At 41.5% G+C, this 26322-nt stretch overlaps 1 protein-coding gene across 2 annotated transcripts in view; it reads right to left on the minus strand.

Annotated features, from left to right (window-relative positions):
* Nucleotides 1–26322, minus strand: part of MACROD2 (mono-ADP ribosylhydrolase 2) — a 1963046-nt gene that overhangs the window by 357019 nt on the left and 1579705 nt on the right. The window lies entirely within an intron of this gene.

The following is a 26322-nucleotide window of genomic DNA, read 5'->3' on the forward strand; positions in this document are numbered from 1 at the left end:
TATACAAACTGCAAGTTCAAGAAAGGATCTTGAGACACTCAATGTGACAAGCTAAACGATTCTATGGGATATGGGGGCTAAGCATAAGTTAGAGAGATACATATGGCGGTATACCCATGCCTGGTATCGTGTAAGAGGCAGATTCCACGTGTTCCACTAGCCCATATGCAGCTGTGACCCCTTCATTATCAAGATCTGTGGAGGTCTAACAGATTGGACCCCCAATATCCTAGCAACACAGAAATACACAAAGTATTATAGTGCATGGAAAATGGTAAGCAACTAAGGAGCAGAATTTATTGTAGTTCCAGTATTACAAACAAGAAGCGATATTTCAAATTGAAAAAGTCTTTTATCAAGCTGATGGTGCAGTACAATGGGGACTGATGTCATCTAAAGGTTTCAATCTCCCACAATCAGGCAATGTTGGTGCCGCTCCATTCATTTCTATGGGGCAGACAGAGATTGCCAAGTGCAATGCTTGGCTACATGTTTGTGCCACTGCTGCTCCATTCCCCTACTACACTACAGAAATGAGAGCCTACATCTTCAAGGTTCCTCTATTCTTGGGATTAGTGTGGGTCCCAGCAGTCGGACCCCCACTGATCTATTTTTTCACCCATCTAATAGGGACCATGTGAATTTAATAAATAGACATTATTAAAAAGCCATTCCTGCAAGAACACATTTTCCCATCCCTGGTTGCCTGTCACACTCTGAAGGTCCCCCGTGTATATTACAGTCACTTCCATGCAATGGAGCCTCCTGTTTGATGCTTATCAGGCACCATCTTGATTCTGAGATTTATGCTTACACTTTCACATCAATTCCATGATGCATTAGCACAGCCTTTACATTCTGTGTTCACCCAAATAAGCTGCATGCCATAAAAAAATCAGGACGATGAGCTGTGATCACCTCTATGATAACTGTGTGACAGGGGCATCTAACATCCATAACTGGTATAGGAATGCCTGCATCCCCGCTAAGCATTTTTTGTGGTATGGTCCGTGTTAAAGCATTACAAAGACTGAGAAGCTGACTAGAAACTAAATACACATCCGACTACTAAAAATCTGAGCTGGTTAGAATTGAGATCACGTGACCACCTGAGAAGAAACAGGCCAGGATTTTAAGATAGAAAGAAATAACTATCCAAGGTAACGCTAGCCAAATTTTATATACTGGGGTAGTAGTTATATAATGAATAGAGATGAGCGAGCGTACTCGGCCACGCCCCTTTTTCGCCCGAGTACCGCGATTTTTGAGTACTTCCGTACTCGGGCGAAAAGATTCGGGCGGTGCCGTGGGTGAGTGGGGGGTTGCAGTGGGGAGTGGGGGGGGGAGAGGGAGAGAGAGAGGGCTCCCCCCTGTTCCCCACTGCTACCCCCTGCGCCGCCACGCCTCCCCCCAGCGCCCCCCGAATCTTTTCACCCGAGTACTGAAGTACTCGAAAATAGCGGTACTCGATCGAGTAATTGCTCGAAATGAGTACGTTCGCTCATCTCTAATAATGAACGATAATAAAATTAACCAGAGTGGCCCTTTAAATTCAGTATTTGTTGTATAAATCTGCCTTCACCAAGCCCCCTTAGAGGTGGCTGCGGGGCCTTGAATTGTATTGCTTGAGTGGGTGAAATAAAGCAGGGGCTTCTGAGCTCTACAAAAAGAATGCCCCAACCCTTATAGAGATAATAGCTAAACATGGTAGATGGTACAACGCCTCTAGGGGCCACCTAGGTATTGTACCATCTACCATTTGCATACTCAATTTCCCAGAGGAAATGGCCTTATAAGTCTCCTCACACTGACCAGGTGATCTCCACAAGGAGAAACTATACCCCTCCTTTTTAGACAAAAAAAGTTCTTAAAAAACCATCTTAATGGTAGTTTATTTTAATTCTGCATCATTTACAAAAAATAGTGTCACTTCAACTCTTACCACAGCATGGGCCTTTCTCAAGCTACTGTAACAATTGTTTTTTTTTTCTTTTAATCAGTAGAACTGCGGCAACAGCAGATATCCACCAAAGTTAATGAATCACTAGATTGCCATGTCAGTTTCCATGATCAGAACTACAAAGGAAAGGTCCATTATAAGGGAAGGTTATAACGTGCTTCCACGATGCTTGCTCTGTATATTTAACAAAATGCTGACATTGGTTGTCTGAGCGCTTCGATACTGGGCCATGCCCAACACATTGACCTACAAGGTAACAGCATCCTTGGAAAGCAATCCGCTACACGGCACATCTCCGGGATCAGATAATATGAATGTTTAGTATTCGACTTTAACAGCATCAAACCAACTTTTCATGTAAATATCTGTGAAGAGGAGACATCTCAATAGAAAAACTTAACATCAAGGGTGCGTTCACACGGTGCAGAACACTGCGGAAAAACTGCAGCGGAAACGTTTCCTATTAAAGTGAAGGGGGTTAAAGAAAATCCTGTTCACATGTAGAGGGAAAAAAATGACTGCAGATTTTCTGATGTAACTGTATGGTAACTCTAATCTAATTTCCACTGTGGAAATTCTGCAGCAAAATTGCAGCATTTCTGCAATGTGTAAATCACCATTAAAGTCGTTTTCCAGGCAAATATTATTGATGACCTATCCTCAGTATAGGTCATCAATAATTGATTGGCTGGGGTCCACCGTTCGGGCCCTCAGCCAATCAGCTGATCGAGTGTCCACTATCAGCACACACAGGGGTACGGAGTGGAATCAGTTAGCTCTAGCCTTTGTGTAGTGACTGGTGCTGGTTATTGCAGGCACAGCTGTCATTGATTTTAATGAGACCCCAGCCTGCAATTACCAGTGTCAGCCACTACACAAGGGTCAGAGCCAACTGCTCCTGCTCCATGTGTTGTGGCGCTGATAGCAGGTGCCCAATCAGCTGATTGACCAGGGTCCCTAGCAGTGGACCTAAGCCAATCATTGATATCCTTTCCTGAGAATGCCTTATCAATAGTATTTGATTGGAAATTACCTTTTTTCTAGGTGACTTATCAAAGACTGTTGTATAAAAACATGAAGAATGATTTCCCCTGGTACCACATCAGCCAATAAAGTGATATAAGATGTGGAGGAGTGAAAGGCGACTCCTTAGTTTCTGCATTGAAGGTAAAATGTAAAAAGGAATAAAATGTTCTTCCCACCATACTGATAGTTTAACTGCCTAATGAACTTGCAGTGAATTACAACTCTTAGAGAAGCCAATATAACTTGAAGTTCCTTAGGGCTCTTTCACACGGGCTTTTGTATGCTGCGTTTTCACGCTTAGCTGTATATACGCTACTGATGTGAAGCCTTGGTTTCCAATACATCCGTTCACACGTGCGAATATACGGCATGTAAAAATGTAGAACCATGAAAAATGGAACATAGGCAACCAAAATACGTGCCGACGCGTATACCTGGGTCAAAAAGATAGTTCTGGAACTATCATTTGGCCAATATACGCCGGCGGGTCCCATAGACTCCTATGGGAGCAGGAGGAAAAAGGGAGGGGGGGAGGCATTTTTGCAGCAGCCAAAGTTGCGAAAAGCTTACTGGTGCCTCTATGTAGCCATTAGAAGTCAATTCAAAGGCTTTAAGCTGAGTGAGGGTTTTCCAGGGTCCGATATATTTGTCATTAAAAAGCACGCTCATTGTCGTGTGAATGGGTGAGAAGATGCTAATTACCCTGGAGGAAAAAGGTCCTTCCACATGATTTTACAGTACAATTGCCTACCCCCGTGTAAAAGAGCCCTTAGCTGAACAGAACGTACACAGTGACAATTATGACTTCATCCATAGTTTCATATGATGTATAACTCTAGCGTGTATGTACGATATCCTGGTGTGGCCCAAAGGTTGGGTAACCCTATTAGAAGCCCCTGAAGGAACTGGAAAGCTTGACGATGTTTGTTGAATATACTTGAAGCTACCATTAACCAGTGATTGCTAACTAAATAAAATAATAAATCTTGTTATTTGTATAGCGCTAAATTATTCCGCAGAGCTTTCAGGTAATTTATTTCAACCCACCTTCAGGTCATGAGCGAGAGCTTAGGACTAAATTTCTGCTGCCTTAACACTCTGCGCCACATGAGTCTCTAGAAAACAGTAGTCACTGACTAAATTAGAATGCTTTCATCATGGATAATCTTATTCCACACTAAGAAATTGTCTTAAATGGAGTACCCAGCTCCAAAGTTTTTAGAAACCTGCATAGAAAGTACTGTAAGTAGGATGCTCGGCTTCATAGCCAGAGGTATTGCCAGTAGAAAGAGGGAGATTGTGATCCTGCTGTCTAGAGCTCTGGTGAGACCACATCTGGAATATTATGTGCAGTTCTGGAGACCTCACCTGCAGAAATATATTGATAAAATAGAACAAGTGCAAAGATAGGCTACAAAAGTGGTGAAAGTACTTGAGAACAAAATAACTGGGAAAGACTGAAAAGGGTTGTCTGACATATCTGTTAATAATAAAATCAGCTTGCCCATGATAGAAAATAATAAATACACTCACCTCTACTGGCTCCCCGCATCTTCTGTGTCGCAGACCACCATCCTCAGGACCAAGTCTGTGTTAACTGGCTGCAGTTAACCTGTGTACATGATGTCACAGACTACTGCAGCCAATCATAGACCTCGGCACTCAAGCACTGAGGTCTGTGATCAGCTGCAGCAGTCCATGACATCAGCTGTCCCTAGTGCTGCTGATGTCATGAATGTAGCAGGAAGTGGAGAGCAACAAGGGACCAGACACCATCAGATCAGCAGCATGGGGGTATTTGGTGAGAGGGGTATGGCTTCATACAGTATTTGTCTTACATCCCCCTGGGTAAGAGTCAAAAAAAGGTTTTTGGGCTTGCTAACCTGTTTAAATTGCTCTGGGAAAAATACCATATTGCAGTTTCTAATGCACAAAGTTTTCTGAATACAAATGAAAAAGATCTCAAATCTCTTTGTCATCTTTTATATCCTTCCCTTAAAGCAGCAGGTTACAGAGGATACATTTCCTCATCTGTCCTTGTCTCGATGCAGCTTACAATGTCATTTCTCGATCACAAACAAACACACAATGCCGCCAATTTTATAGGAATCCAATTAACTTCCCAGTTTGTTTTAGAATTAGGAGAGAAAATATTGTATATGCGGGAAACCCAACCAACTTTCGCAGAGTTTCATGGCACTTTTGTCTTGACACAGATACAATTAGCTCAATTCTGTCCTACCAACGTTGCAATGATTCTCATATCGCGGATAAAACGGTTTTATGCTAAATTTAACTCATAATGAAATAATGTAGCAATTTCCCATTCTAAACATGCACACATTGCAATCTGCCCAAATGCTCTTATTTTTGGCTTATGTTAATGAAGAACTTTTGCAGCGAAACCGAGGCGGCAAACGTGTTGAATGTTACACAAGGTGCTACATGGCTGACCGCTCTCACATTACATTAAATGCAGTGTAGGATAAAGAGGAGAGATAGGACTTTTAAAGTAAAAACATCCGCCAAATGATCTCAATAAAAATCTAGTTTGTAGTAATTTTGTGAGATCTGTGTGCATATTAAAGTCGCAGTAATGCCAGTCCAGATGGCATGCCTATTATCTAGCAGAAGAAAATAATCCTTCCCTTTATCCTCTCAGCAAATGTTTGTGTTGGTGTTTAACCCTTAACAGGGGGCCATCAATGATACAATGCTTTAAGTGATTGCATCTAGAGGATGATGTGAATCATCGGAAAATAAAATATATTAGTCTTACTTATCCTCCTGTGATAGCAGTTACATAATCTCAATACAAGTCAATGCATGATTTGTTCATATGGGGCTTCATTTGCTATTCTGGTCTATCTAAAGCAGTATCTCCGACCCATGGCTCCCAGTGCTGCAAAATTACAACTCCCAGTACCGTATCAAGAAATAAGTTTTAGGAGCGGAAGAGAGGGGAAATGAGTTGGAGATGGTGCGACAGCAGAGAGTTTCTCCCTGGGGCAACACGGTGCAGTGGTTCCAGTGTTCAGTCTTACAGATCAGCGTCCTCTGTGAGAAAAGTATAAAGCGATTCCCATGCAAACAGTTGATAACGTGTATGTGCAGTGAGTGTAAGAAGTGAAACCAACTTCTCTATTTCTTTGCTGCTCAAATAAATAAAGCTCATCTATTACCAAAATGACTTCAAAGCCTGAATATATGGCTTTCCCCCAAACCCTTCAATGTACCCTATGCAGCTGGGCTCTTTTCCTCACATGATCACTTTCTGAACCAGTGTGGGCAGAACGAGGGCCAACCTGGATATGGCCCCTTTGCTCATTGAAAAGAAAGGAACTGTCAACTCTGCCCGGCTCTCAGAGCTTGTGTCAACGGTGCCCACTACCACTAGCCTTTCTACAGAAGTATTAGACTGTATTAGTAAATCTGCCCCAATGAGTGTAATAATAATTTGAATGAACAGACTTCAATCTATAATGCATGTTGATAAAGGGGTTGCTCACAAGTGAAGATTAAAGGGCACTAGGAATGCTTTATTCAGATAGATATAATGCAACGGCACTAAGATGTCCATCAGAGGCATAGCTGTTGGGAGGTAGAAGGGGCATGTGCCCTGGGCGCAATGAGGAAGTGGATTGCCAGACCAGTCTACAGACAAAGGAAGCGGATTGCCAGACCAGTCTACAGACAAAGGAAGCTACACCAAACTACTAAGTCCAACACACAAGACACAAACACAAAAGTAATAGGACGGGTCCCCTTGAGCTTTTACTATGGTGGGGAAGGATAGTGAAGCTCTAGATGTGATTATACTGTGATGGGGAGGGATAGTGAAGCTCTGGATGTGAATATACTGTGGTGGGGAGGGATAGTGAAGCTCTGGATGCGATTTTACTGTGACGGGTATAGATTGTGAAGCTCTGGATGTGATTATACTGTAACAGGTAGGGATAGTGAGGCTCTGGATGTGACTATACTGTAACGGGTAGGGATAGTGAGGCTCTGGATGTGACTATACTGTAACGGGTAGGGATATTGTGGCTCTGGATGTGATTATACTGTAACGGGTAGGGATATTGTGGCTCTGGATGTGACTATACTGTGATGGGTAGGGGTAGTGAAGCTCTGGATGCGATTTTACTGTGACGGGTATGGATTGTGAAGCTTTGGATGTGATTATACTGTGACGGGTAGCGAAAGTGAAGCTCTGGATGTGAATATACTGTGATGAGTAAAGATAGTAAAGCTCTGGATGTGATTATACTGTGACGGGTAGCGATAGTGAAGCTCTAGATGTGATTATACTGTGACTGGTATGGATAGTGAAGCTCTATATGTGATTATACTGTGACAGGGATGTGTTTTTGCTGTTTTTGGTAAAAAAATATTTTGCTAATGGTGTCCCAAGGTAAAAATAAAATTCCTCATGGTGCCCTAGGACTAAAAAGGTTGGGAAACAATGCATTACATTATTAATGAGCAGATTTTTCATGCAGACCTAAAATGCATTGTTTGTCTACTGCAAATCCTTTGGTATAAACAGGTGTTGTAACAATGTTCTGAATACAAAGCAGAGGCAGAAGGAGGTTGACTGGAGGCTGACTCTAGTAATTATGATCCAAGGAAGGATCACAAGTACCTAATTATTGTTCAGTGTAAATGCATGCCAAGTGAACAATTTACGATCACTACTTCACTGCTGGTTGCATGCTCATTCCAAATTTATCTTGGCGTGTACAAGGGCCTTTACACTCTACTATTAAACGAAAATCCCCATCAAGATAATATAGGGAAATTTTCTTGATACAATAGAATATTTTGTAAAGCAAAAGTTACTAATTGGTACAGTTTAGCCCTCAACAAGCAGAATAAGACCCAAATGGAATTTTATTTACAAAACACTATCTGATATTAATGGTTGAAATAATTGCATGTTTTTATATTTTTATTTCTCATAGATCTCAAATAACAAAATCATAAAAGCGGTGGCCGATTGCCCAGCGATGAGTAGAAAGATAATGACCAAATGATAGGTATGACATACACAGCATAGGAGAATTGCACTTTACCTTTTAGCATTATCTAATATCGATTTCATTATTTTCAGGCTCTGAACCAGGTGTCGGCTTAATACTCAATGAGATTATCTCTTGTGTTAGCAAACAAATGATATCTTTACTATAAATGTGTGTTTGGATTACACCCAAGCATGAATTGTAGCTAGTGGACATTTCTGAAGAATATGCCCGGTCACGTTGTATCTCAGAGAACCGAGAAATGGATTATACAAAGAACAATATAGGCTTTTGAAGTTCTTATTAATACAAAATGGCTTCAGTGTGTTGGACAAATATAATCTAAGGGATGTATTGATGGTACAGGCAAGACAGAATGTTTATCTCATCTAGCCTTATCAACTAATTTAAACTTATACCTTGCACTGGATGTCGCATTGAAGGAGATTTCTGAGAATGTTGTAATAACCAACTCTTGCCCATAAGCTGTATCAGCTATTGGAACTCAGTCCCATTCACTTGAACAAGACTGAGTAGCAATACCAAATGCCCAAATGCTTTCACACAGCCTGAAACTTAGTGATGCATAGAAGGGCTCAACATATAACCAAAACCAGCAAATTAAACCCCCTTGAAAAACATTGATTTACTTACATATTACTTAAAAAATCCCACTTCCATATCATTAACAATGAAAAAATGATACTGAAATCTCACTTATGACACAAATTAGATATTAGAAAAAACTTTCTGACAGTGAGGGTGATCAATGAGTGGAACAGGTTGCCATGGGAGGTGGTGAGTTCTCCTTCAATGGAAGGGTTCAAGCAAAAGGCTGGACAAATATCTGTCTGGGATGATTTAGTGAATCCTACACTGAGCAGGGGGTTGGACCAGATGACCCTGGAGGTCCCTTCCAACTCAACCATTCTATGATCATTTATACAACAATTAATACAAGAGCCAATAAAAAATAACATATGGTAATAACCGGTCCGCAATTGTGGTGCTCACAAGCTGATAGGAATCCAGAGGGCAGGTCTGCAACCCGGGTCCAAAGGGTAAGTATCCAATGTACTAATTGAAGTATGTTCCTCAAGCGAAGGAAGGTGATCTTTACAAACATATAATTACAATGATCCATAAAGACTGTTTTTCCAAATGCATAATGGACAATCAAGGTATCACCTACTCTATATACACCCTATGATTAGAGATGAGCGAGCATACTTGCTAAGGACAATTGCTCGAGCGAGCATTGTCCTTAGCGAGTACCTGCCCATTTGGAAGAAAAGGTTTGGGTGCCACGGGTGAGCGGTGAGTTGCGGGGGGAGAGAGGGAGAGCGCAATCTCCCCTCCGTTCCCCCCTGCTCTCCCCCACCGCTCCCCGCCCTCCATCGGCACCCGAACCTTTTCTTCCAAGCTGGCAGGTACTCGCTAAGGACAATGCTCACTCGAGCAATTGTCCTTAGCGAGTATGCTCGCTCATCTCTACCTATGATGCTTCTGAGAGTGGAATGTCACCTAGAAAAGAGCGGTGGTCAAAAGCTACCGGATTGTTTTAAATTTGTACGCTCTGTTTTCTTAAATGACTAATTTAAATAATACAAATCATATGTTTGACAATGCGCAATGCAGACTACATACAGTAGTAAGTCATTTGTCATCAGAATTGCTACACCGCATGAAATGTACTGCATTCAGAGATGACATCCATACCCTCTCCTGTTATTTAGCTGAATCTCTAAAGTTTTCCATGATTAAGGAGCTATGTCTTCTAGAAGGTAGAACATTTCTTCCCCTATTAAATGGCTCACTTTGATGAAGAATTGGAGAGCCCTTACTATGTGACCTGACGTTTGTTACTTAATCAGCATTAATAATGAGGAATTTTCTAAGCAGCCAAAATGATTATTACATTCTTCATAAACTCCAAGTCCTGCAAGCCCAAGATAGCAACATAATTAATATCCATGATAAATGACTAAGAACAAAGTCTTTGTAGCTTTCTTTTTTTTTTCACTGAGGAGTTGAAGGAAAGTATTTAAGGCTTTTCATGGGCGTCTATACCTTTCCCTCTTCAGTACTGCCCAAAAAAAAGTGCATTTAGAGAAGATTAAATAGAAAGGTCTATTTTCACCTTTTAAAAAAGTAGAAGAAGAAAAAAACAACCACATTGAGTTCTTACAATACTGAAATTGTCCTGAGAAGACAATCTGCGCGGAGGCAATAAAAGGTCTGCGATTCCAGTTCACTTCAAGGTGCATTTAAATAACAAAGGATGATTGCAATATGTCTTTATCAACAACTGCCAGTCAGTAAGCGGTTTGCCTTGGGCAAATAAATTAGAGTGTATTCGCTGGATTGGTTCATTACAATATAATCCTACTGGAAACTAAAGTGCTGACAGGTAGAGGAGTCTTAACAATACAACCGCGCAAATTGTTTATGTGAGGTTCAGTGTCCATATAATTACACCAGGTGCAAATGTAGAAAAGAAAAGATAAACCTTTACTGGTCGCTGAACTGGAAAATACACCAAGGACACGGGTGAAATTGGTCAATATTTCTTTGTTTGCTTAGAGATTTCGTCTTCAGCATTGCCAATCTAATCTAATAGGTTCCATCAGTGGAAACTAGTGCCAAGACAGAGATTAAGGCTGGCCATACATATAAGGTAGCTGTCAGCTCAAAGTCGTTTAGCCTAGAGCTACTCTTCGCTCTCTCCACAAACACATGAGCTTGGGTGAGTGTGGATGTATTCTGAATGGGAAGATACCTCTGGCAGCAAGCTTATCACCCCTGAGAACCAAAGGAGTGGGAAGTAGGAACCCACTGTTGATACAGGTCTCTCCCGATATCCTCCATCGAAAGGGTAGGTTCAGCCGATATACTGCATATCAAGTGTATATGGTCAGCTCAATAGATGAAATATGGTCCCAGCTCTGGGGAAATTTGGAACTTCTAAAGACCTTCAAGGTCTTATTCACAAAAGCGAGTGCAATTTTGGTCAGTGAAAAACTAACCAATTTCATTATGGGTGTATGTGCTTTTTGCATCAGTGCTGGTTCTGTTTTCGTGCTTTCAAAGCCCCAATGTCATCTATGTGCAATCCGTTTTTCAAAGGTGGCCAAAATGAGGTCATTTAAAACCCCATTGAAGTTAATAGTTATGTGAATGAAAGACTAAAAACACTTGTATGCATTCTGTTTTTTTACTTAACATACCCACTTATTTGAATAGGCAGTTCTAGTCCAAGAATTGAGCCAGAATAAGCTTTCTTTTTTTCACAGACCATACGTCCATAAAAAATAAGTTTCAAACTTGGATGTTAAAATTGTTTAAGGACCTGAATAATAACAGATTATCCTATTCTAAGAATAGACCATAAATATCAGATAGGTGGAGATCCAACAGCCGGCAACCCTGCCAATTAGGTGATTGAAGGGATACTTTCTAAGTCAAATGGGAGAGAATGGCAATGAGCTGCAATACCAGGCACAGCCACTAAGAAAGTTCCTGAGCTGGTAAACAGTGAAGGGGATATGACACTTGGAACGGCCTCTTCAATCAGCTGATCGGTGCAGTGCTGAGAGACAGACCAGCACCATTCTTCCTATGCATGGGCCATCAATGCTAACCTCTCATTACGAAAACAATTGAGAAGCAAACTGTAGTGTTCACTTGTGTGATTTCAGGCCACATTCTTCTTCTCTAGCATTTTAATGCAATAAGCCTATTTGCCAACAGCCACTCAAAAACCAGTGGATCTGCAACCATCAACAGCTAATCAGTCCAGTTCAATAATGGGCTGCCTTGATGAGATAACAGAACACCAGTGCATAATCCCAGAGGGTATGTCCACATGTGATTCGATTTGCTGTAGAAAACCCATCTGGATTTTCCACAAGGAAATCTGCAGAAGCAAATGCATTAAGTGGATTTGGTGCTTGTGTACTCTTAACAAGAACCACCAAATGCATTTACTCATCTTCTCCCCTATCCTATGCAGAGGTTTGCTCTACAGTAATGATGTCTGAAGAACAAACACAAAAAGGGTGAGCCCACACTCCAAGATTCACATGCAAAAACAGAGGTGGTTTATTCCAGATGCAAGCAAAATTGTAGAAACTACAACATTTTGGTATTTTTATATTTTGGCAGTTTATGAAGTAACCAATCATGATATTTTTCAATATTTATATATTGATTTTTTAAATGCAAAAACTGAGAAAGGATTTTTTTTTTAACTTCAAATATATTTACTTTGGGTAAGACTAAAGATCAGCAATTGGAATACACTCTTGCTACAGAAAGCAGGGCAAAATTTGGTCTGGTCGCGGTTGGGAGTGGGTGTGGTCAGGGGTAGGTTTAAAAAAAAATAAAGAATCTGCGTTGGTGCGCTGCCATAATTGTCCCTCTTTGCATTCTTTTAAAGTTGGCAGGTACAACAGTGTGTTTATGGTCATAGCACCACACTTTACAGCCAGGAGGGATAGTGCTGCCCTCCTTGGTCATTCAGTAATGATGCCCACTGGCATAACTATAAGGGTTGCGGTTGCACCTGGGCCCAGGAGCCTTAGGTAGCCCATAAGGCCTCTCTTCTCCATAGAGGGAGCCCAGCACTATGAATAAAGCATTATAGTTGGGGGCCCTGTTATAGATTTTGCGTTGGGGCCCAGCAGCTTCAAGTTACGCTTCTGCGTTAAGAGGTTAAGAAAAGTTGGGGGCCCCAAGATAAACTTTTGCACACATGAGCCTTTAGCTATGCTCCTGATGATGCCTCAACCTATGTGAGCGCTGCAGCAGTCATTGGAGGCTAATATACAGAGACGAGAGGGGAAGCATCTGCATAGAACGAAAGAGATGAAGGGACAAGCCGAGTTTGTTTGTTTTTTTTACATTTTTTTTTTTAGTTTGCAAAGTATCCCTACCCTCAGATATTGCTGCAGATCTGCTTGAAATCTACACCAAAATGCACAACAATTCAGATTTGTTGCGGATTTTGATTCCCCCATTAAACTCCATTGGGAAAATCTGGAAGACATCTTCAACCAACAGAAATCAACATGCTGCAGATTTAACCCTTTCCATTCCACTGTCTGTCCTCTGAAGACATTATGATTTAAGGCTGTACAGCTCTGATGTTGGAAGACATCCGTTGGGGTTCTCTTACTGTATATTGCCAGCCTCTCTGCTGACAAAGCCTATCCAACGTGTCACCTCATGCAGTACTGGCTTTAGCCAGCAGATAGCGCCATTGCATAACAGCAGAAAAAGAGTAAGCCCCCTAGGAAAACCAGGATACGAATTGGAATGGAAAGGATTAAAATCCCCAGCGCAAAAATAACTGATGCAAATCTGTGGCAGAAGATTTGCAGTGGATCTGCCCGAAAAATAACCTTCACTTTAAACATTGCACATGTAATGCATGTGACATGAATTTAATTTTTCTCAGTCACCTAATTATCAGCCGGGGAAACACCCAGCATTGGCAGATAAAATGCTTAGTCAGTAGACAACTGTGGATGTATTGTGCAGCCGCGATACAAGTCACTGAGCCAGTCTGGTAAATTTGCCTCTAAATGCAGGCTCATTAGAAATCAGAGCTGGCACTCGGTGCGCGTCCCCCCAGGTCAAGCAAGTCTCTGTCTTATTTCTTTCCTCACATGGTCATATCCTGAAAGTTAGTGTTAAGCGTATTAGCTAAGTGATTCCTCGGAGACACAGCTGTGAATTAAGACGGCTTGCTGTGCTTGCCAGTTTGCCATAGTGAAGAGGAGATAACACTGAACAAATTAATCAACTGCTCGGTTATTTTTTTCTATAGAGCGATCCTGTGTTCTGCAGCAATCGCATTGCTGTGTTTTTAGCACCCTGTTGCCTTTATGGACTATGCAAAGATATAAAGTCATCCAGCAGTCAACCTCATTTACATAAGTCAGTCACAAGGATTGTGGGAAATGTGGATCCTAAAAGGAATTTGACCTACACAAAGACGTTTTCCTGGTACACAAACCACTGAAGAGATAAGTAGGTTTCTATTAATGGTAATATTGTGGAAAAACTAAGTAAATGCAATTGTTTTGTACACACAAGATAATTCCTAGAGAGGTTTCTGGCGCAGAACTGCTTGATAATCCAGAATTTTGTAAAACAGTGGAGATACTACTTTACAAAAGGCCTCCCATTAAACGGACATTCCCATCTTAGTCAATGTATACCAATGTCTGTATACCATGGCTGGGTTTTATGGAGACAGCCAAGTTGACTGTTCTACACTGTTACAGTAACTGCCATACAAGTCAATGGGACTTATGGGGGTTTTCCCACAACTTAAAATTGCTTCACAACCACTCTGTCCTTCCCGGTTGCTGATCACCAGGGCAGGTGACTATGGCAGCCAATCACTGGCAATAGATGGTCACTGCTGTGGTCAGTGATTGCTCTAGCAGTCACATGGAACAGCAACACAGCTATCCCTTAGGGGCAAACTCTCCAAGCAATCTGGTTCCCATATTTACATACAACATCCCTTTAAATAACACAGTCCATAACCTGTGTATAAGTATCAGAAACTGCTGTTAACATATGCTAGTGTCCACAATGTGAGCCTTATCTCCTATAGCTGGCCTGCTAACATACTGTATTTAACCCTTTACTTGGTGTGCACACCAATCGGATTGAGGCTACCCTCACTTACAGTATGGTTTGTGAGAGTACTCACTTTGACTGAACCAGGTTACTCTAGGGTCAGGAGCACCCCCTCAACCATGATTTCTGTTGATCCTGGTCTAGAGACACAAGGCTAGCTTTCTCTTTGACTTAAGACATCTGGCAGTCTCCAGTCACTGTCCATTCTCAGCAGCTTCACCTCACAGGTTCCTGAGCTGTTTCATGCCCAGTTTCAGCAGCATATCCAGCTTTTTCTGCTCAGCACTTTCTCTCCACTGACTCAGCACAAAAAGGTCCCTTTATAACCAAGGCTCTAGTCTTCAAAAAAGTTCCTACTGAGCATGCTCAGTTCCAATGTGCTAAAATTTGGTGCAAATTTTGGTACACGCAGTGAGTTTGGTGCAATGTTTGGCGCAAATGACAGCAAATCTCCATGGCAACATTTTCAACCTTTAGGGTAGCACCTTACAACTACACCACTGATTGTACCCATACCTAACTATCCATTTTGTAAATTTAGCCAACAGACCCCTTCCTGGTTACTGCACTCAATTTATAACACCTCGATGCAATCAATGATGTTTCCTATAGGATGACTGCAAACAGAGATCTTCAAATCTCTGAATAGTTATTTTGAATGTATATTGAAAAGTGTAAATTGCTATTTTTTGCATGATGAATAGTTAATTTTCTGAAATCTTTAGCCATTTCCGTTGCCCACGCAAATCCTGGCCTCACTGTAGGTTTGATCACCCGAACTAACAGCATCACACAGTAGATCCTTATGTTTATGCAGAAATAAGCCTATATTACGCTTGTGTGCAATGGGCCTTCAGCGCTTGAAGTGGACAGTATTAATAAACCCTGATCATTGTCGCCTATTCATGAGACTATAACCGTGTTAAATGGTCCGTGTATGATGAGGGTGAAGAGGAGACGAGCACAATAAGAAATTACGGACTGAAAAAGAAATCCTGGAACAGCCCTCCAGAGCAGCGATGTAGAATTGTGAACCTCCTGACTCCACATATGAGGAGATGATGGTGTCACATACGCAGCAATAGAAAGCAAACATTATACATTTGACTTCCAATTTAACAAGAAGGGTAACCAGTGGTTAGAGCTCATTATATCATGCTTTATATCCATCCACCATAAACCATCCTTAAAATGAAGATTATGAATTGTGGATTTACGGCCTCGTTCTGAAAGCATATAAACCACTAAAGCATTTGCATTTTGATTAAACATCATGAATAATGCACTTCGAAAACTAAATTACATTTATTGTTAAATGTGTTACCCATTAGGTTCACCGGTTTGTAAACTAGGACAATTGTATTGGAGAAAAGTGACAAATTAAAACCCTTAGTATAAAAAAAATGTCACCTGACCTTGTGTAAAAAGCTGTTTCAACCACTCCATACATATCAACTGTTATTCTGTAGCTACATACGTTTAGACTTTTTCAGATTCTTAGTAGGACATATGAAAATACATTTAAAGGTGTTGTAGTTAGGGGGTAACTTGCTCACCAATGAGACCCCCATTGATATCCAGAACACCCAAGTCCCACTTTCCTGTTACTGGAGAAGTCACTTCTCCCCCCTCAGTGACGTCACTCTAGATGGAGCGCTGGCCACACGTGCAGTCAGCACTCCATTCATTTCAATGGGGCTGAGAAAAATACCCAAGCTGGTGCTTCTCGGATATCTTGGCAGTACCAATGAAAGGGAAGGCGTGATGTGCTTGCGCTACCAGAGCTACATTCAGTCTCTGTCTCACTGTAGGGGGTGCAGTAACACCACAGTGAGGAGGGTGGGGGATACAGGACCCCTATTCTTGAGATCAAGATCAGCAAAAATCAGCAAGTTATCCCCTATCCTGTGGATAGAGGATAACTTGAAATTCTGCTACAACCCATTTATTGTATCCCACAGCCATAGGATAAGAGATAGCTAGCTGATGGTTGGGGATCTAAATGTTGGGACCTCCGCCAATCAGAAGAATGAGCATTTGAAACATCCCTGAATGAATGAAGAAATGAGCATAAAGGAATAAAGAACATACATCCCAGTGATAGTATAGAATTGCAAGGTATAGAGTGAGATTGGAGAAATATTAACTTCACAGGGGGCAGTAGATCACATGTGCCCTCTTAAAATCCAAACAGGCTTATCAAATATGATTTCTTCCACCATCAATACACAAGAAACTCTAGAGGGGCAGGAAACACAGACTTTTATGGTAACAGTAACACAATGCCTTTCAGAGAACTAAACACCAGGCAAGCTTTATCAAGTTGTTGATGTTCGAATGTTGGAGAGATTGATTGGTTCTCATTGTTCGTTCAAAGCTCTTCCGGACTGTGGGTATAACAGTTTGTCCCATTTGGACATGCCGGACACACCAAGTAAGTTCATCCCTAGTGCTATCACCATTTTGGTTCTGTATTGGAGCACTGTACCCCACTTAACTTTTAATGTAGAAATGGTCACACGTGTGCACCACTGCCTTAATGGGGCAACTAGAGATAATTGAACTGGCAGTCCCCTTGAAAAGAATGGGACTGTGGTTTACTTATGCAACCATGGTTCCATTCATTTGAGAATACTACGACCCCTGCTCTTTCATTCAGCTGGGGTCCCAGTGGTCAGAATCACAATGAACAACAGGTTATCCTGTATTCTGAGAATAGGGGTTAACTGTATTTAGTGGGACAACCTATTTAATGGGATAGCCCCTTTAAATTATGTAAAAAAATAAATAATTATATATATATATATATATATATATATATATATATATATATATTATTGTTGTTGGTTTTTTTGATCCATTAGCCCGGCCAGTGTATTACGCATTTCATGGACTGACCTTGCTTTTGTTATACAAGTATTTCTGATGTTGAACATTCTGCATGACATTATATTCACCTGGAAAGATGACTCACACCATATCTATCTATCATTGACGTCAGAATGCTGGGTGCACCAGCTCCAGGACCAGCAGTTTAGGATGAATGGGCTCATGAATGTGCAAGCTATGGTCAGCAGTTCTTGACACTCTCGCAGATGTGGTCCTATGGAGGGACCGGGGGTTGCAAGCCATGTTTTTTTTTATCCGCACAACATTCTAAAATCACATTAGCAGCAATTACTGTAAAATGATGATAATTACATGTGTAATAATCTGCACACGCTCCTATACTGTAGCTGTTTAAAAAATACAGACACATTTTTATGAACTTTTATGATTTTTTTTTTATGAACAGTGGAAAAGGATCCCTATTTTTGCGAACGTCAGGAAATTTATGAACCATTTAACGTGACAAAGGGCCTGTGAAAATGTGTGGCTACCTTTACTTTACGTTTCCTGTTATACATGGCCACTATGAAGGGATTCCCACCTTCATGCTTTTATGGCATTTCGTGTCTCCAGTGGGGAAACTTTTTTAAAGGGGCATTAACCTTTTAGAAAAATTATGCTCATCTGATAGCCTGTGTGGGTCTTATGAATCTTGTAGTATACAAGACTTTAATTAAAAATGTTGCTGTTTGATCCTGTAAATCAAGTTCGAAATATCTGCAATTGTGAGTCTCCCTTCTAGCTTCTCTGCAATCCACTGCCTGTTGTTAGTTATGGTGATTCTGTAGTACCTGGGACGCCAGGATGTTTGCTTAGCTGTGGGGGAGGGGCTATCTTCACAGGCTGACAGATCTGTAGACACAGTAAGGCACATTTACAATCCTTTTTATGTCAGCAGATAGTTGTTCGTGTATTAAGCACACTTGTACTAAGCATGGCGTCTGAACTCTTGGGCTTAGTCAATTTTCCCCAGTATTTTCATTCTCCACAATCTCTGCCTCTCTTGCTGTTACAAGACATGTATGTGTGTACATACATCATATTCGGAATACTAACCACTTGGCCAGAATGTCTATGAATGCCTATCTCCGACGATCATCCTGGGAAAGCAGAGGGGCAGGCATTCAGATACTGCCCCTTTGCTGATTGGACCAGAGATAGACCAAATGCAGCATGGGAAGTCAGGGAAAAGAAATACAGGAGAGGGAACTACTGGCAGAAAGCTAGACTTTGTGATTGTAAACAGCAGAGCTTCAGAAAAATGGTGAAGACCATCTGAAAATGAGAACTTAAAAGCATGAAACAGATTGCAAACAGAAGCAGATGAGGAGTGTAAGGGGAACCTGATATATTTCAGAAAACTTGCAAAAAAACTCAATATATTGTAAGTTTTTCCCTAATATAGCCTTTTATCTGCCTTCGTAACCTCACTGCAAAATTGTAATGCTACCAATAACCCCACATAGTCCAACAAACTGTAAAGAGTTTCCAGATGTATAACAAATGGGTAAATTACAGCAAAAATGACACAAAATATGAACATCCACAGAAGAAAATGTCACATTCCCAATAATAAAAGGAAGCATAACGAGCTCTCCAGTATGTTTAGTGCCCGTGTAATACGTTCCCCCATACATTACCATCACCGGCGTAGATGAAAGTGAATTTATAACACGAATTACCGCATTGATGCTCAACATCTATCCCGATATTAAGGTATGTGTTTAAATACATGACATTGGAGAAGACGCAGTTAAACTATCACTCAAATAAATCAGTGACACCCGCGAAACAAATCACTCACATGCTACAATTTCAATTGAAATGTTCCTCCATTTAAAGCATTCTTATCATTGACGCTGTCATTTGGTGTCTAATGGAAAGACGTATTTTTCTCTTCCCTGGATCCTTCTATCAGGCTGAACTCGAGAACTATTTTAGCAATATCATTTTAGCTGCTAAATGTCAAAATCATACATCTCCTGAATGATGTGTCAGGGTGGCAGCGGCGGGCACATCTTTCCCCCCTTCGTGAAATATGCCTTTGGAGAGAAGAAAACATATGCTGCATAGTCTGTGACTACCGCAAGCTTAGTGAGTAGACATTTGATTGAGGCTTGCCTTTGTGCACAGATCACTAGGGCCTCAGAAGATAATCCGGCCAGCTTTATAAAATTGCAGGGGATCAGTAGCTTCAATCTGTACCTTATGTAGAGGACGGTTTGGACTAAGCCACTCACTAATAGCACAGTACAGAACCAGAGAAGCCCAATCTGTTTCCTCTATCTCCTCGTTACAATATATGGTGGTTTTATTCTCTCCGCATGCAGATTTAAGTCTTGATTCCCAAGGAGGGGGTAGGGGACATCAATGACCCTTTCCGAGTCAACACTCAGCTGTCAGCTCTGTGACAACAGACATAAATATACATTAGTGTAATTACGATGGTAAAGACACACTCCATATATTCTGGAAATGTGAGCAGCGTGAGGCCTTATACCAGTAAAACCGAGTCGTTAGTCAGTGCTGTATTCTCTTTTAAGACAACACTGCCACTTATGTTACCAGATGACGTCATCGGGGAGATTATACTAGTTCCTCTTCTGGGTGATTAAGAGTCAGGGTAAGCGTAAGGGCTTTATTTTGGCAATTTTCCACAATTACAAGGTCAAATTGGTTCCTGAGATTATTCCTCATTAGTTGGACAATAGTAAGCGTGCTTTATAAGTGCAGTGCTAAACAATGACAGGATAAATTCAGTTCTACTGCACCTATGTATGTAACAGGGATGGATTGTCATTTAAAGGGGTTGTTTGAGTTAAACCCGTCACCAGGTCCTCCATCAATAAAATCATCCATTATTCACCTCTCTAGCCTCCTCTGTTCATCCTCTGCAACCGACTCCACTCTTCGTTGTCTGTATACAGGTAGCAGTGACGTCCTGCAAACCTGCTGTAGGAGCCAATGACAGCACTCAGCCATGATCGCTGAGCTCTGTCATTGGCTGCTGCAGCTTGTTTGTAGATGGACTCAGCATGCAAAGTAATGTCACAGAGAAACGGGGTCGATGGTAGAGGACGAATGGGGAGAGGCGAGTAACTGCTGATTTTGTACTTTAATGCATAGGGGAACTGTTGGCAGGACAACCTTAACTCGGACAACTCTTTTAACTCCTCGGGACAAAATGTTATTACTTTGTTTCTCTTCCTGAGAGCAATCTTGTAGATATGAAACCTTTTCATGGCTAACAAAAAGGAAAGATGTTACAACAAGCTTTCAAAGGTACTTAGGGTTCTTCCTCAAGCTATTAACTAGCCTGGTAAAATGGCCTACATAACCTTAAAAAGCTCGCCGTCACATATTTCTTCTTTGTTAGCCATTAAAAGCTATCATATCTACAAGATTACTTTGTTTTTATTCCTGAGAGCAACAACATTTTATTCCACTGACTGACACAGTATCAAACTTTCTTCTCTTTAATCCTTGAAAATACATCCTTGGTGCATTGTGAGTAGGGTCACCTGGAATCGAGGAGGAGACATTATATATATATATATATATATATATCACCTATACAGCTATTGCTTTCACCACAGCGTGTCTGTTTGCCAAGCACAAAATTACGAACTTGGCTCTACTACATCTTAGGTTAGGATTTTGCAGACAAAATACATGGGGAACTGGAAGTGGTAAACAGTACAATACAAATTAGAGGAGTTATAAAATGCTGTGCCACATACTTCCCTTTGATGCAATTTGCGCCATTTTTACAGTCTCCTTTGGCCCTAATGACATTGCATTCTCTCCGTGGCATACTTTCTGCTAACGTCTGATATACTTTAGCTGGTATTTCTCTCCATTCATCCTGCAAATAACTGACAAGTTTTCTCTAAGAAGATGCATCGGCATTAGAGATGAGCGAACGTGCTCGACCACGCCCCTTTTTCGCCCGAATACCGCGATTTTCGAGTACTTCACTACTCGGGTGAAAAGTCCTCGGGTGCGCCGGGGGGGCGGGGAGAGGCGTGGCGGCGTGGGGGGTAGCAGCGGGGAACAGGGGGGAGCCCTCTCTCTCTCCCTCTCCCCCCCACTCCCCGCTGCAACACCCCGCACCGCCACGGCGACCCCCGAATCTTTTCGCCCGAGTACGGAAGTACTCGAAAATCGCGGTATTCGGGCGAAAAAGAGGCGTGGCCGAGCACGTTCGCTCATCTCTAATCGGCATCTACAATGGATCAAGGAGCATCGTCATTGGACAGTTGAGCTATGGCAGGACGTTCTACCTTATAGAGTGACAAATCATGCTACTCCATCTTCAAATCACATAGCTATACCTGGTTGCGCAGGATGCATGGGGAACGTCTTTTGCCGGAGTGTGTTGTGCCAACAGTTAAGATTAGCGGAGATTACGTTATGGCCGGGGGATCTTTCATGTGGCATGATGTTGGTCCATTTGTTGGAGTGACAGGAACCATGAGCATAGAGGTGTACCTTTACGTTCTAGTCAATAATGTGCTGCTGACAACGTGGCAATACTCTGGGAACAGTCAGCAATACTTCCAACAAGACAACGCACCTTGTCATTAATCCAATACTGCTTTACATTGATTTGAGGATATGGGTGATTCATGGTTAGACTGGCCTGAACCCTACTGAGCATCTTTGGGATGAACTGGAAGGTGGGGCAGCATCCAACTTCTTTGAGAGAACTTGAGAGACGTTTTCAAGATGAATGGAGGGTAATACCACCTAAAGTGTATCACACATTAGTAGAAACTATGTCATGGAGAGCATCCGATGTCATTAGGGCCAAAGGAGCCCCACTAAATATTAGCATATGTAAATAAATTCTATTTGGTTCAATAGGTTTTGGTAGGATAGTTTATTTTGTTACCCCTTTCTCACTATGCTCTGTAGGACTGCAGCACTCTCCAGTGGCTCCTAATACCATAATTCCAAACTGTCCAGCAACACCCTCCATGTCACTAACTAATCTCTGCCCAGCATCATCCCCGCCCAAAGCTCGAATCGGACCCCTGAGTATTTAAGTTGCTGTGACACCACATGTATCGTCATCTGCGATTCCACCAAATTTGCCCTGCGTTGCTGGCAACAGGCTGTACACTCTCTGGGATTTAAAACACCATCACCCCACAAGAGAACTGTGCACATAAAATGCAATGTACAGCATATATTACTAAAGGTATACAAATCTAACAATGGAGGCTTTTCCCCACTCTTTACGAGATCTAATGTTTTTGAAAACTGCCAAGATGAAAAGACTTGGCTAAATGGAGCTGTAATATGTGACAAATTTATTAAAGATACACACCGAATTTGGCGCAAATTATTGGTGCGCGTACTATATATGCCAGCTGTGAGATGGAGCGATAATATTTTTACAAGCACCATTTTATAAAATTTGGCGCAATTTATGCTATTATTGATGACACTAATGATAAATATCCTTGATGGCTTTTCTATATGACATGCCATACTTGCAGGATGCTTAACTGTCCAGATTTCAGGGTCAATGTAGTACACATTAATGGATTATTTCATTCTTCTCATCCTACTACTTCTAAAAGACATTTTTTTGACATTGATGGATAAAGCTTTTAGAAAAATGTGATTTTTCAGTATATGAGAATGAAGCGGAGAACATGTGAACTTTCAACAGATTTTACCGAGCAAAATCTCCAAAAAAGAAGACCCTAACAGCTGCCAGTAATTGTAATCAGCGTGGCTTGAAAGCGCTGCGAAAACCATTTTCAGGTTAGCGGTGATAAATAATACAATCTGTGTAGTATGATCAATGAATTCCAATTGACTCCTGCTGTTCAGAATAGTCCTCACATCAGCAAATCCTCAAATCATCCGAAACAAACCCAGGTACACGCTCAGCATCCTGGCTTATCCTTAGTTTACTGTATATTCATCCTTTTGGGAACCCAAGGCCTTTCCATTTTTGACATTTGTCTCTTCCTTATGGAATTTCTTTTTTAACTTAGGAGATTTGGTTCCAAGCACGACTGAACGGACCGCAATAAAATTATCCCAAATGCATAAAACCCCAAGTACCTTTCTATATATAATTGCGTGTCAACCATTCTCTGTGTAGGGCAAGGCCAAATACCTCAACTGGATTCGATTTTACCATGAACCGCAGAAGTTTTATGAAATGATTGCTGCATAATGTTTTGCAGGTGTTTTATAGTAAAAATTACAATAGCTAAAACTTGTGCTGCAAAAACATACCGATAAACGATAAAACCACATGTTTGTGGTCTTACATCAGCCGTACCTTAGCCATTATCTATGTTCTCACCCATAAAAGGAGTCTGTCAGCAATTTCATGCTGTGCAAACCATGAAATAAGGTTAGATATTTTTTAAAAAGAGCCAACCATGTCAAGAAGTTTCCACCAGATGGCTACTCTCGGGAGCTCCTTCCCAACCGGCTTGGCTTCATCAATAGTTTCCCTACATCTACATATAGGAAGAGACCTATCAGCAGGTAGGGCCACAGGGAGCATGACATACTGTCCGCTCCCCTTTACAATGAGGTTGGTAAGTAGCTATCATCTTTCTTATTGAGTTCTATGCCACAATCGCTGCTTCATGTTACACATGTCTCGAGGTATGTACTAAAAGTGTAAGGAGTGGAGGAGACACCATTGGAAGAAACCTTACATGTATTTAACTTACGTGTCCCTACTGTCACAAAGTTATGTCTAAAGGGTTTCCTTGTAGGGTTAAACAGTTGCAATGGTAATGGACTGTGAGTTGCGCCAGAAAGTACACCATGAGAAACCCACTGAATTGAGCATCAGACTGGAAAGAGGACCTTGAGAACTGACCCTCATCACCAGTCGAGGAACAGGTTGGAGGTCTACGACTTTCCTCAAGTCCCTGTCCTGTTGGCACCCTTATATAAAGAATAATGTACATCTTTTTATAAAATCTAAAGAGTATTAAGTGTTACCTTGGAGTTCCACCACCTGTAGCCTCATCCTTTTCTATGGTCATAGAACTTCTTGGTGACTGCTAACTTCTTATCATTTTCAGCGAGTTCAGCTGTGACTGAAGGGATTCATGACCAGTCTCTGCCTATACACGGTTCTGGTGAGAACCAGGTCTTAAAGTATGCCTGTCTGACAGCCATGGCACTGAGACTATGGTGGTAGCTCACATAATTGATAGAAGTACCGTAGTCATTGCCACTTGAATAACCAGTTTAATAGCTGTAGAATGCTAAGAATTTACCTTGTCACCCAGTAACCCGGGGTAATTCAACCACTGATTATAGGTCAAGAGTACATGTAAATGGTTACCAGCCAAATTTCCTGCCCGGTTAACCGTGAGTAACACAGTAGTCGGAGAATAGGGAACAAAGGAACGTGCACCTTCAGCCTTCCACGCACTTTGAGTTTCTCTAATCAGTTTGCTATCCTTTCCCCGGAACACACTGTTTCTGTAGGACTGTTACCACTATGACGCAGCACAAATTTGGAGAGAGACTTTTGTACACCGCTTAAGTGCGGATTGCACCCCCTGCTCTTTTCTGATCCCACCCCCTTTTTTAAAGTGACAATGTTATAAAAACAACATAATATTCAGGAAACAACTTGTACCCCCCCCCCCCCATACATACACCTTACACCTTATACTGTATATTAGTCATACAATACTTATACTGTATATTAGTCATACATAAGGTAAAGTAAGTTGGTTCATATTAAATTGTCATCATTGGAGCAAATAAATATTGTATTTCCAACCTACACAATGCCCGAGGTCTAGACATGCATGGAAAAAGCATTGCTAGAGTAATAGAACAACCTCAAGTTAGCAGACTGAACCGCAATGTATTATATTATGTGCTCTATATATATTGTGGAAAGACAGGAAGAATGTTGCTTTGTGTGAAGAACTGCTCGGCTTCTGCTCACTGGGAGCAAAGGATGCTAATGGAAATAAAACATTTCCTTCCCCGAAGCCTTGGGTGGTTTTAACCTCGTGGTTTTTCTGTGTCTCTTTATCTTGCTTGCAGTGTAATAGCCGGTAGACATCACTCAGGTACTGCGCTGTCCTTATGGTAGCTTTCTTATCTGCTTTGTAAAATGACTTGTCTGTTGGGATGATGGCTGGAGTTGGGCTTAAGGGACTATATAAAAATCACTCGGAGACTGACTGGAATATGGAACCTAGAGAGAAGTAATTATTTCCATTTTGCAAATGTCGAAAAACACCTTTTTTCCCCATGAATTACAAGATGAAAGTAGGCCTACTGCTGCTTTTATAAAAGGCTATATCATTGGCGTAATTAGACTCTGAAATAGAAAGGGTGATTGTGTTTGCCATTCTGTGTCTCAGAGAGAACGAGGCTTGCACGTCTTTACTCACACAGCATCACAGCAGTCACCGGCAGAGACGCGCTCCTCTTTATTTTCCACCGAGGGGTTTGCAGACCTCCTGTGACTCGCAGAGCATTTTCTTTCATTGAATCATTGTTATTTTCTAGTTAACTACTCACCTGCAGACAGGCCAACTAGTTTCATACATACCCAACAGTTGCAGAAATGCCAATGTGTTTGGAATGTAAATAGCAGATAGCCATCCTTAACTACGTGTGACCCATGCGGTGGCACAGGGCACCAGCCTGTAGGAGGTACACTAGCTGGATGTATGCTGGAGGCTACTGCCTTACTTGGGTATGCCCAGCAACATGATGGTGCAGCAGGATCTTGTGGAACACCATGATTCACCCTCC

Source organism: Eleutherodactylus coqui, chromosome 3 (genome assembly GCF_035609145.1).
Source record: "Eleutherodactylus coqui strain aEleCoq1 chromosome 3, aEleCoq1.hap1, whole genome shotgun sequence".
Lineage (NCBI taxonomy): Eukaryota > Metazoa > Chordata > Amphibia > Anura > Eleutherodactylidae > Eleutherodactylus > Eleutherodactylus coqui.